Consider the following 12,658-nt stretch of genomic DNA (forward strand, 5'->3'; position numbering starts at 1 on the left):
AACTCTTTTAATTTGAGCAGATTGACAGATTGTTGTCTTTGTGCACATTCTACAAGGAGAGAGTCAGATCGAAGCTATGTGACATTTGTATAGAGTATTTACAAAATCCTCATTAATGAACAGTTCATAGCCATGATGATTAGGACAAATGGCATAGTAATTTAAAAGTGCAATATGTGTTACAGTTCATAGAAACACAATCACAAGCTTAAACATGAAAACAACATTAGTAAATCATCCACAGTCTCTTACAGGATCTATACAAACTACAGCTTTTTATACGGTCTTGTTTAAAAAGATGAATGTCAAACCTTATCAATAGTTTTGTAATGTATGTTACTGGAATGTTCGTGACCAACTTATACAAAACTACCCAATTTCATGAAATTAGCTTTGTTTTAAGGCTACCAAGTGCTTCCTTCAGTCCTCCATAGGTTGCAGGCAGCATCTAAGATTGGTTATGCTGGACACCATCATTTTTCGGACTGATTATCGCAGATATGGCAGATAATGTGCTTCTTGTTCATTTTATTACATTTGTTTGTGATCTTGAGTAACAACCAGTAGACATGTTTCAAACAAGATAAAAAATAACTGCATTTATATATCAAGTTGAAACACTGTTACATTTTGCTGAACAGAGATGGGGAAATGTATGTTACCGCACGTAACACACATTTCATAAAAGGAAACCATTTCCAAATTAAGTACGTTTTGGATAATGTAGATGTTTTCTGCCAAACCTCTGCCATTTTGAGAAAATTATTGTTCTGTTAATAAAGTTTTAAAGAAGACAAATGTCTTTACACAAGCACATTATTAATGGAAGTCCTTAAACTTGTCCACTTGAATTCAACTTAACCATCACAACTGAATGTGATGTAAATCTGAAAAGAATGTTCAAACTGATTTCTTCTGACATTGAAATTATGTAGGAGCAATTTGGGGATAGGATCTGATAACAATGATTATGTTTGATCATTTAATCTCAAATAAGTACACATGAAGAAAGTTATATGAGGCTTAAATCACAAACTAAGTTAAACAGATTAGGTATTAAACATATCTTTGTTCTTCAATTGTTTGATATATTCATAACATTTGAAATGTTTATTACTTAACATGACTGAAAGTATAATGAAAGAAATAACATTATTTTAACTTGTTCACCTATATTATGTCCAAGTAAAGAACTTGTTCAAATTTTTTGTATTGACAAGCAATGTGTCTGCTGAGAACAGTTTTTGAAACCAAGATGGCCTTTAATATACAAATCTGGCAATTTTAAAATGTATGTTAAAATTGTTGTGGATCTTGGAATCTCATATTGTGGTCGGATATATACAGTTGTAACCATAAAAAAACTAAGAATATGCTCTCCAATAATTGCAGGTCTTTGGAGAAACATTGTAAGAATTTGACTCAACCCGATTCATTTTTATTGAATTTGAAATTTTACCGTTGAAATAATATTATATGAAAGAAAAATGGTCAGTTGTTGGGGTAAATCCTATTTTGGTGTCTGTTGTTTGATATGCCATCATGTCTGTTGTTGGAATTACTGAAGTGATGATAAAGTATTTGGAGATACGTATAGTATTCTCCTGTTGTATTTTGGTGCTTTATGATAAGTATTATCTTTGTTGCCTTAATCTGTAACATACATTTCGCTACATGTTCCCTCAGAAGCAGACCCCTAAACTTTGCTTATCTGGAGCTAATGATACAACTTAACTTGAAATCCAGTGATATACATAATGATACACAATATGCATAATGGTTCTAAACCAAACAAGTTACATGTGTGCCCTGTTAACCCTCTTGGTGCCACAAGACCAGCTGTCCTACATGCTCACCCGTTTCGACAAATAACTGCTGTTTTTTTCCATATGAAATGACTAAGAGTCATCTGTGATTTCTCAAACTACCTGACCATGTGAATGAATTGCCCTAACCGTTTCACTAGCCGGTGTGCTATGTGAGTCTAATTAATGGACATGGTACATGCTGTGATTGTACAAGATAACTGGTGACTAATTGTGTATGTATATATATAATCAAATACACATCATAAATCTCCTAAAAAAAATTAATATATCATCATAACATGACAGGTCGTATTTCCAACATTCTACCATGGATATTTGATCTAATTGATATTTGATTTACAAGTTATTGATGTAGACTGTACTTTCGATTAATGTATGATAATCTATTGCAAGTCTTCAACTCTTATTTGATATGTTATCAGAAATGTCAGCAATGGGTAAACGCTTTATTTTTTTTCGTTCAATGTAGTTACAATCTGCAATTTTATTTATGTTAGTTGATAGACATTTGGTGATTTCCCGCCGCTGTGAATCTGTCTTCTGGACAGGTGCTCGTGATTTGACCTTGAGTGTTGTGCCGTGGATGACGCCGAACAGCTGATCTTATGTTGTAGTAATTTAATGGATACATGTGATTATAGCTTCAAATAATAATATTCTCTTTGACTTAACTAGAAAGTAGATCTAGTACATCACAATTGGGAAAATTTCCACAGCAACCAACGAGTGAATGAGACTGTTTATTGTTAGAATATTTGGTGCATTTTTCTAATTTTGGTATATGTTGACATATGTGCTTTTCATATCTGTTTGAAGGCATGATATTCTAAGAAAAATCATAATGTGCATATACTTGAGTAAGGGAATGGAATGTTTTACTCTGAGAAAGCTGTCAAATTGGATCCAATATTAAACAACCTATAACATTTTGAGCCTCATAAGAATCTTGCATGGTTGAATCTATAACATAAACAGTATCAAACACTTCGATCAGTTACATATATATATTTAGTAATAATTACTTTGTTTTGTATCCTTAGTAAGAAATAGAATTTGTAAAACAAATCTTGTCTAAGAGCAAAATAAATGCATTCTTGTGGGGTTTTTTTCCACAATTTTAAATGTATCCTCCAAACTGTAGTTTAGCTAGGCCAAAAGAAAAAAAGAAAGACATTTATATGAAAGATTTTTCATATTTTCGAATTTCAATACCAAGAATATATTTTTCCTTTTATGGCAAATTATTCCATTACTTTCATTGACCAACGTTCATTATCTATTTCAAATGGGAAACTGTAATGGAAATAAATAATGCTGGAAATTTACATGCCTAGGTATAAATACACTTCTAAAGTCGTATTAAGAAAGCAAAAGTGGTATTCCATAGGCTGGCCATTTAAGTATATTTTGAGCAAAGGTCTAATTTGCAGCCAAGGATGTATGTTTTCTAGTGGTCATAGTGAAATAAATTTGTTCACAGTTTTGAGCACATGAACTGTACATACATACATTGAACACTACATTAAATCAAAGTAATTCACATTTTTGTAATTTTCTCTTTCACTTAATCTAGATATCACTTCTAATTGTACCATAAAAACATTAATAGTGCCTTCTTTCAGCTAATGAACTGCGAAGATTTGCGGCAGAATAGGTCTTCAGCAACCCATGCTTGCCATAAAAGGTGACTAACGGGATCAGGTGGTCAGGCTTGCTGACTTGGTTAATGCATGTCATCGTATCCCAATTGCATGGATCGATGTGTATGATGTCTATGTCCAGACTCAATTATTTAAAGACCGCTGTCATATACCGGTAGCTTGAATATTATTGAGTGTGGCGTTAAACAACAAACCTGTGCAAGTTATTGTTTCTTTGTATTAAATATAGCCTACTCTACGCTTCTTAAGCTTTCAAATTCAAGTATTAAATATGTCCAATTACATCTACTATCAAGCTTTTTATAAGTTAGATTTAAACCATTAACAACACATCATAACACCCGAAGTACAAATGTATTAGGTGAGGTGAAATGGGGTTTAACGTCGCGTCCAAGATTATTGCACTTATAAAGCGATACAAGTGTATAAATAAACAAGCATGAAATACTCATATCCCCCCCCAGTATGACATGTCCGGTTGTGTGCAATGCATTAGCTCCTGTGAACTATGTTCACTGGGCCTTTTTGTAAATGGCCTAATTGCAGCACTAAAAAAAGTTATTACTGGTGTTGTTTTGCCATCTGCAGTTAATGATAGAATATGTAACTGAATTTGTAATGAGTAAGGATGAGACCTATGGACGAACAACTTCTTTATTACAATTAGGAGCGATGGTTTCGGTGTAGGTTCTAACACCGTTATCAAGCAAGTGAAGTACAGAGTATGGTTGACAAGAATATATAGTGTTTATACAGTTGAGTAGGTTTAAGATCAGTTACACTGTTGTATTTGTAATGAGTTGTGTTTCTGAATGAAGTTAGTCAGTGAATGCAACAACTGTGTCCATGACACTTTTGGAGGAACATACACTCAAGCGATGCAGAACTTACCAACAAGAAAGGAAATGTATTCAATACTGTGAGATGACATTATGTGCCAAGTTTGGTGAAGAAATATGGTACGGTTTTCAAGATCTGCTCCGGAAAATGAAGACTACCGCTATTTTCAGTCTAAGTGAAAGTCGTTGCCATGGAAACTCGAAAAAAATTATTTTTTTAAATCCCAAACTATCAAAAGACACCAGTTCACCACTAGACATATCTATGTGCCAAGTTTGGTGAAGAAATATGGTATGGTTTTCAAGATCTGCTCCGGAAAGGAGGACTACCACCATTTTCAGTCTAAATCAAAGTCGTTGCCAAGGAAACTTGAAAAATGATTTTTTTTTAAATTCCAAACTAATAAAAGGCACTAGTTCACCACTAGACCTATCTATATGCCAAATATGGTGAAGAAAAATGGTACAGTTTTCAAGATCCGCTCCAGAAACGAGGACTACCACCATTTTCAGTCTAAATCAAAGTCGTTGCCATGGAAACTCGAAAAAAATTTTTTTAAATATCCCAAACTATCAAAAGTCACCAGTTCACCACTAGACCTATCTATGTGCCAAGTTTGGTGAAGAAATATTGTTCGGTTTTCAAGATCTGCTCCGGAAAATGAAGACTACCGCCATTTTCAGTCTAAGCGAAAGTCGTTGTCTCAGAAACTTGAAAATAATTTTTTGAAAAATCCCAAACTATCAAAAGGCACCAGTTCACCACTAGACCTATCTATGTGCCAAGTTTGGTGAAGAAATATTTTACGGTTCTCAAGATCTGCTCCGGAAACGAGGATTACTACCATTTTCAGTCTAAGTCAAAGTCATTGCCATGGAAACTCGAAAAATAATGTTTTAAAAAATCCCAAACTATCAAAAGGCACCAGTTCACCACTTGACCTATCTTTGTGCCAAGTTTGGTTAAGATATCTCTCAGGGTTTTTGTGTTCTGCTCCGGAAACGAAATGTGACGGACAGACGGACAGAAGGACGGACGGCACCCATTCCTATATCCCCCTTCCACTTTGTGGCGGGGGATAATAAGCAGTCTGTGTGATTGCACAACAAAGCCATGCTTGTCTGACATATGGTGCCCGAGTTACGATGATCGAAAATAGGTTTGTTGAATAGATTTGCTGTTCATGAAAATGTTTCAAAGATTTTGATTGAATCTACATGTACTTGCTCTTGGATTTTTGTGCATTAGTATAATCTTGTTGTTTATTGAGAAATAATAATGATGTCCGATATTGAGCGATGTAAATTTGAGTATTGTCAGGGCTGTTTTGCGATCTTTTACGTTTTGTCCTTTGAACATTTTGGATGTCAATGTCAAGATCACAATGTATATATTTCTCTTAAGTTTTTTTCTCTGTATGTATTAGAGTGTGGTTGGACTGTATGTAAGCTATGAGCTTTAGGTGTTATGTAAGATTGCTTGGGTCAGGATTGAACATCTTTTGTCGTATGAGCTGTGATTGAAAGGGTATTTAAGAAGACTGTCAACTAACATTCAGTGCAGTCTATGAGAATTCTGACCTTGGTTAGACGTTTTTTGTTTTGTTGTGTTTTCCCATTCTCATGGCGTAAGTTACATTTTATTTGAATATTGTTTATGCTTATATTCTTGTAGCTTAATCAAGTATAGTTAATCTTAATCTGTATAGTTAATGGAATAACAGGTCTCAAAGTTGCGACTAAAACAGTAGCCAATGCGACCTAAATTTCAGTTTGTCTACTGTCTAAAATTCAGAGGTAGCCAAATGACTACCTTAAAAAATATATTGTGGTGACTAAATTCTATTTGCTAATATTGGAAAACACGTCTGCTAATAATTGTACTCACAAATAATTCCTTCTAAAGTCGACAATGAACCAACATACATAAAAATTAATGCAATTACTACTTTATTTTAGTTGACAATGCTCATTGGATAGGCGAGGATATACCTATATAATCTAGTAACATAAATTGCATCATTGTTCAATCACAGGTAACAAAATTCAAGTACAGTTTCCATAAAGATACAATTTCAAGACTAGTGCTGTAACTAGTACATATTATAATAGTTATTTGATAAAGATAATTTCAAATGCTTTTGGCTACCTACAATATTGGCTTGACTTCTTGATTTTACCACTGGCTACCTGGAAATTTTTTTTCTTGTCGCCATAAGGCTACTTGGTAAAAATTTAAACTTTGAGGCCTGGAATAGTACTTTTGTAGTGTATATTCATCGTGAATAAAGTTAAAGCTATCTTAAAGATCTCACACAAACAAAGTTTTGATTTGGCTGTGTTTTGGTAGTCGTCGTCGTATTGAAAACATCCCCCATAATATCATTATGTACATTTACTTTAGACATCAATGTATGCTGAATAACTCTACACTTTTTTAGTTTTCTGAGTATTGTACAGGCTTGATGTATGTTGAATAACCGTGTGCAGTTATTCTGAGCATGCTCACATGCTCATTTGTTTGTTGAATAACTATGTGTGTACCAATCTGAGTATATAATACTCGATGTAAGGTGAATGGTTACTAGCATATAAACTTACTTGTATACAATTGTTATATAGGGTCCGGGGAACCAGAGGGGCACCTGTACAATGTGTGAGGTGGTGTCATTCATTTTATGAAGCCTGATCCCAGGGTGACAGATGGCAAAATATACTGAACAACAAAAGTTCCTGCATCTTCCCGAGGCAAGAGAGTTAACTGACTTTAAAAGTCCAGTTTCCACCCTTGCCGAACTAGGATGGAATTACTGGCTCGATCGTAGTGCCACCAGTGGCTATTACCAGTTATGTCCCAACTAAGCCTCGCCTATGGACCAATCAGATTCCACCTCACGTATCACTTGGGTTTGCTTCACACAAAATGGTGGCGCCCGGTCAGGACGATCTGATCGATAATCAAGATCTATATTGTGATAAAACGTGTCTTACATCGTGAAATGCATCAAATCATGTGAGCACCTTGATTTAAAACGTGAAAAGATTTAGAAAATATCTGCTGACAACGAGTTGGCGGTGCACATGCTTTGCAAATCCTGCAATCGACCGAAATCTGCACGACAGTTAACGAACCGGATTTCTGTTTCGGTGCGCTATTTTGCTTGGACTATGCATAGACTTGTTAGTCCAGCCAAAAGATAACTACATAATACCAGCCTAGTTCGGCAAGGGTGGAAACTGGACTTTATAGTCAGTTAACTCTCTTGTCTTGGGAAGATGAAGTTCCTGTGACATTGAATAAGATTTAATGCAAAGTTATGTTTTTTACCAAATTTGAAACAATTTCGTTTTGCAACAGATAAAAGACTTCTGTAAGTGTTCAAATGGTTTAATTTGCCATACTGACTTCAGAAAATGTGTGATTTCATAAAAAACATGAACATGCCAAAATGTCAATTTACAAATCAATAGCGTGTGTGTCCACCTCTGGTTGCGATGCAAGCAACACATCTTTGTCTCATGGAATGGACCAGGCATCGCACAAAGTCCTGTGGGATATCTGTCCATATCTGCTGGAGCATGTTTTGAAGTTCCTGGAGTGTCTGTGGAACACGTGGTTGAGGTTGAAGGCGCCGATCCATCTCAACCCACATGTGCTCGATTGGTGAGAGAATCAGGGGAGCGAGCTGGCCAATGGATGACATTCACGTTGTTTGGATGAAGAGAATCCTGAACAAGTCAAACAATATGAGGCCGGGTGTTGTCATGTTGAAATGCCTTGGCCATGACGACGCAAAAATGGTAGAACAACAGGGCTGATGATCTTGTTGCGGTAGCACTGTCCATTGAGATTTCCCTCTACCACTATCAAACGGGTCCTCTGTCTTGCTCCATGACACAATGATTGACGTTACGTTCACCTCGACATCGGTACACTCGAATCCATCCATCGCTGTGGCTGAGGTGAAAACGAGACTCGGCAGTGAATAGAACTTGTCCCCAGTGCATGGCCGTCCAGCGTAGACTCTGTCTGCACCACTGTAGACGTGCTTGACGGTGGTTTCCTGTCAAAATGGGACACCTGGCGAAAATCCCTGCACATCTGAGGCAACGACGTATGGTTTGTGAAGATATTCGTCGAAGGCCAGGGATGCTTCTTGCAGTCACTGTTGCTGGTTGGAATCGATTTCGAAGGTAAGTTGTTCTAATTCAGTTGTCAATTAGTGGTTACGTGTGGCCTGCCACTCAGAGGATGGTCTCTGACTGCATTCGTCTGTTGCCAACGTTGCCATAAACACCAAATGGTGTTTCTGTGGATGTTAAGTTGTCCTGCAACATCACGTTGACTCAATCCTGCTTCAAGCATACCAATGGCTTGCAGACGTTCATTTTCGGACAGGCGTGGCATTTCGTAATGTTGGATAATTGCGTAAATTTGTTGTTTTTCTGAGTGGTTGTTGTCAGCACGATGCTAAACAATGCATATGGAATCCCGTTAACACACGTTTTTATACCCATTCTTGGGTAGTGAAATGCATGGGGCTTGCATAAAAGTCAACTTTTGCATTTTTGTGACTTGATTCCATACATGTACTACAATATTGAAAACCAAACTTCACTTGTTTGAACAATACACTAAAATATTGGTGTCACAGGAACTTTTGTTGTTGAGTATATGAAGATGGTTACATCTGGATGGAATAAGACCTGTGTGAGGCTCATGTGACCATGAACTATGTTAAGTGTACAGTGTGGTGATGGTGGAAGGAGACATGGAGAAAATGACTTTGTATATATATTGTGTACCTAATGTGTACATGAGAGAAAATAGATTGTTGACATGGTTGTATTGAAGCATTGATGCCTTAAGATGTTGATGTATTGAGGTATTGATGTTGTGATATATTTATGTTCTGATATTGATGCAATGATACATTGATGCATTGGTTGGGATTTAGGAGATAGAGTATTAGTGCAATTTTTGTGTATTTGTTTGTGGGGTAGAGTAACCTTAAGTATACTAGCCACATAAAGAAACTGTGCATGGAGAAAATATAGATATAAGGGCACACCGTCCATATATGAAAGATAGGTTTGAACACAGCAATTATTGGAGAAATTCAAACGCTCATGCACGTGCCATGCGATATGACGTCATTGATGGGGGCCTATGGATGTGCAATGTGATACTGCACGTGCATCCTGTGCAGCTGTACACAGCATGTGCAACTCAAAATTCGCTGTCACTTTGGAAAGCATGATCTGTGGTCATTCAAAAATTCAAAACTTCTCAGGCCCAGACACAAGCATATCACAAGCAAATAATGCCAAAATTGACAGCTGCACAGCGTCATGAAGCCATTGAAATGATCCGGGCGGGAATGAGGCAACAACAGGTGGCAACACATTTCCAATGCCATCGTAACACGATATCGGCATTGGTGAGGCGTTATCAGAACACAAATGACGTTGCCGGCCACCCACGTTCAGGACGTCCCCGAGTAGCGACGCCAAGACAGGACAGATGGATTCGAGTTACACATCTCCGACACAGGTTCCAAACGGCAGTAACGACGTCCCAGACAATTCCTGGACAGCACCGTATCCATCCCAACACTGTCAGGAATCGTTTACGTCAGTACGGGATTCGACCACGACACCCTGCGATACGTCCCATCCTGACACACCGTCATCGAGTCAACCGTCTAAGATGGTGTCGAAATCATGTTCGCCAACCTCGAATATGGTGGAGAAATGTTGTCTTTACAGATGAATCGAGGTTCAACATTTCCCACAGTGACGGGCGCCAACGTGTCTACCGGCGTTTGGGAGAACGTTATGCACGCAACTGTATTGTGGAGAGGAATCGTTTTGGAGGTGGCTCTGTGATGATTTGGGGTGGGATAACAGCACGGCAAGGAACCCCTTTGGTGGTTGTTCAGGGCAATCTCACCGGTGTTGGCTACAGAGATCAGATTCTGAGGCATGTGGTCATTCCTTTCCTGCAACGTCATGGCCCGGGATTGACATTTCAACAGGACAACGCTCGTCCTCACACGGCTAGGGTCGCAATGGATTTCCTTCACCATAACAGTGTCATGTTACTGCCATGGCCTGCAATTTCTCCAGATCTCTCCCCAATAGAGCATGTGTGGGATGAAATGGAGCGCCGTCTGCGTCGTCTTCCACATCCTCCAGATAACGTCCGTGACTTGGCACAGGATTTGAGGAGGATATGGCAGGCCACTCCCCAGGCCTTCCATGCCCATTTGGTGGACTCCATGCGTCGCCGATGCACTGCTGTGATTCACGCACAGGGTGGTCATACCCGTTATTGACTTTGTGACTTTGTCGTTTGACCCCCTACTCCATTTTGATCTTCTGACGTCATCGTAGCAGATGTTGTTCAGGTCCCGTTGACATTTTCTTATGGTCCGATCATTCAGCTGCTACAGCGTCTGCATCATTTTGTTCTTGCTGTGTTGTATTTCAATCCAGAATATATTTTCTCCGTGCACAGTTTCTTTATGTGGCTAGTATATTTGGAAAGTGTGTGTTAGAGTAACAAAGTGTGTGTGAAGAGTGTGAAGTGTGTGAAGTGTGTGAAGGGTGATAGTGGAAGATAGCTGAATGGGGGTGAGTACATAAGTTACGTCATTATCAGTATAATTCTCAACTATATTTTATAAATGTATTCTTAATCCATATTTGGGTTGTGTTATTACTCCGTGTTATGACAGTCAATTACCCCAAAGATGTTTTTATCACAAATGAAAGAGCATGGACCCTAAAACCTACATGGACGTAATCAGGATTTCTTCAAGATATACATTCCAAAACGGTCATTCGTATTGTAACATAATCTTTGAAACAGTCAGAGTATGAACTAATCACTACCACTTCTGTCAACTATACTTTGACGTCAAAAATACTGACAATTTCATTGGGATATTTTTATCTGTAACTATAAATCACGGGAAATACTCAATGAACGTGAAATTCGAAATAAATGTCATATGTCTATCACCGTTAGGATATGTACTTTCCAATGATATGGATTATTGGACATTTAATTTCGAACAAGGGCACTTACTTGACTTTACTTGCCACATGTGGGTGCTTCCATATTACGATTAATGAAGAATAGTAGGAAACTTACAATACACCAGCCCTTTGATCGATGGCTAGGCAGTGCATAGATTTTTTGGATATGTTGCATTTAGTTACTGTTGGAAAGACAATCAACTCGAGTTACAATTGAATTATGGGGGCACGGGTGGCCCAGTCGTCTAAGGCGCCGCGATTCGCTGTGCAGGGTTTGCGTCCCTTGGGCACGCAAGAAACCTATGATTGTGGGTTCGAATCCCGGTTCGCCCCAATTATGTTTCTAGGTTTGTCAGCACCATACCCGTGCTCGTGGGTTTCACTGAGGTGGTAAACGTCTGAAACCTGCATCACTCCGGGCTTTCCTCCCACATTAAGCTGACACGCCGCGATATGACTGGAATAATGTTAAAAGCAGCGTTAAACCCTACTCACTCACTCACTCACTACAATTGAATTACACTGTGTAGATAAATAAGAACGTTGTAACACTTTTGATAAAATGTATACGTTTTTAAAACCGCGACATCATCACAGTGCGCATCTTCCCTAGGCAAGAGAGTTAACTGACTTTAAAAGACCAGTTTCCACCCTTGCTGAACAAGACTGGAATTCCTGGACTCGATCGTAGCGCCACCAGTGGCTATATATAGAATACTAAACGAGCTCCCGTGTAATACCAATTTTATGAAACAAGTGAGTAGTTGGAATACCACAACTATTCACGAGTTTCATAAAATTGGTTTTACACGGGAGCGAGTTTATTATTTTATTTATTACTTGCCATTTATAACGTTTTTAGAATTATACTGTTGAGTATGAATAGGCTGACACCTACACGATCCATGGCATAGTCCAATTGAGTTTAAGAGAATAATACTTCAAACACGTCAAAAGTTGAAAGGTATGAATTTAATACCATACAACGGTCCACCTTTAGAATTCACAAAATTATCGTAGGGCTAAGACTATCGCAACTCACACGCTTTAACTTAGACTAACGACTGTCGTTGCGCTACAATACGATCGCCTTGTGGAATTGGCCTTGTACCTCAAAGTTTACAATAACGTCACAATACCCGATGATGTAATTTGTGGAATTTTGTTGCAAGACCCATCGGCGAAACAATGCCATGTGACGTCAGCCTAGCAACAAGGTTGCTGGGGTCATCGAGTGTGCATAAGCTCCTCTCAGTGATCTATCAACTCCACACGCAATGTCATT

The 12,658-nt window shown here is 38.1% G+C and overlaps 1 protein-coding gene across 3 annotated transcripts in view; it reads right to left on the minus strand.

The window, feature by feature from the left end:
- The window catches only part of LOC124117816 (protein YIPF4-like), a 115,251-nt gene that overhangs the window by 101,625 nt on the left and 968 nt on the right, over nucleotides 1-12,658 (minus strand). The gene's annotated exons all lie outside the window — the stretch shown is intronic.

Source organism: Haliotis rufescens, unplaced genomic scaffold, assembly GCF_023055435.1.
Source record: "Haliotis rufescens isolate VD_foot unplaced genomic scaffold, xgHalRufe1.0.p SCAF_3, whole genome shotgun sequence".
NCBI classification, from domain to species: Eukaryota; Metazoa; Mollusca; class Gastropoda; order Lepetellida; family Haliotidae; genus Haliotis; species Haliotis rufescens.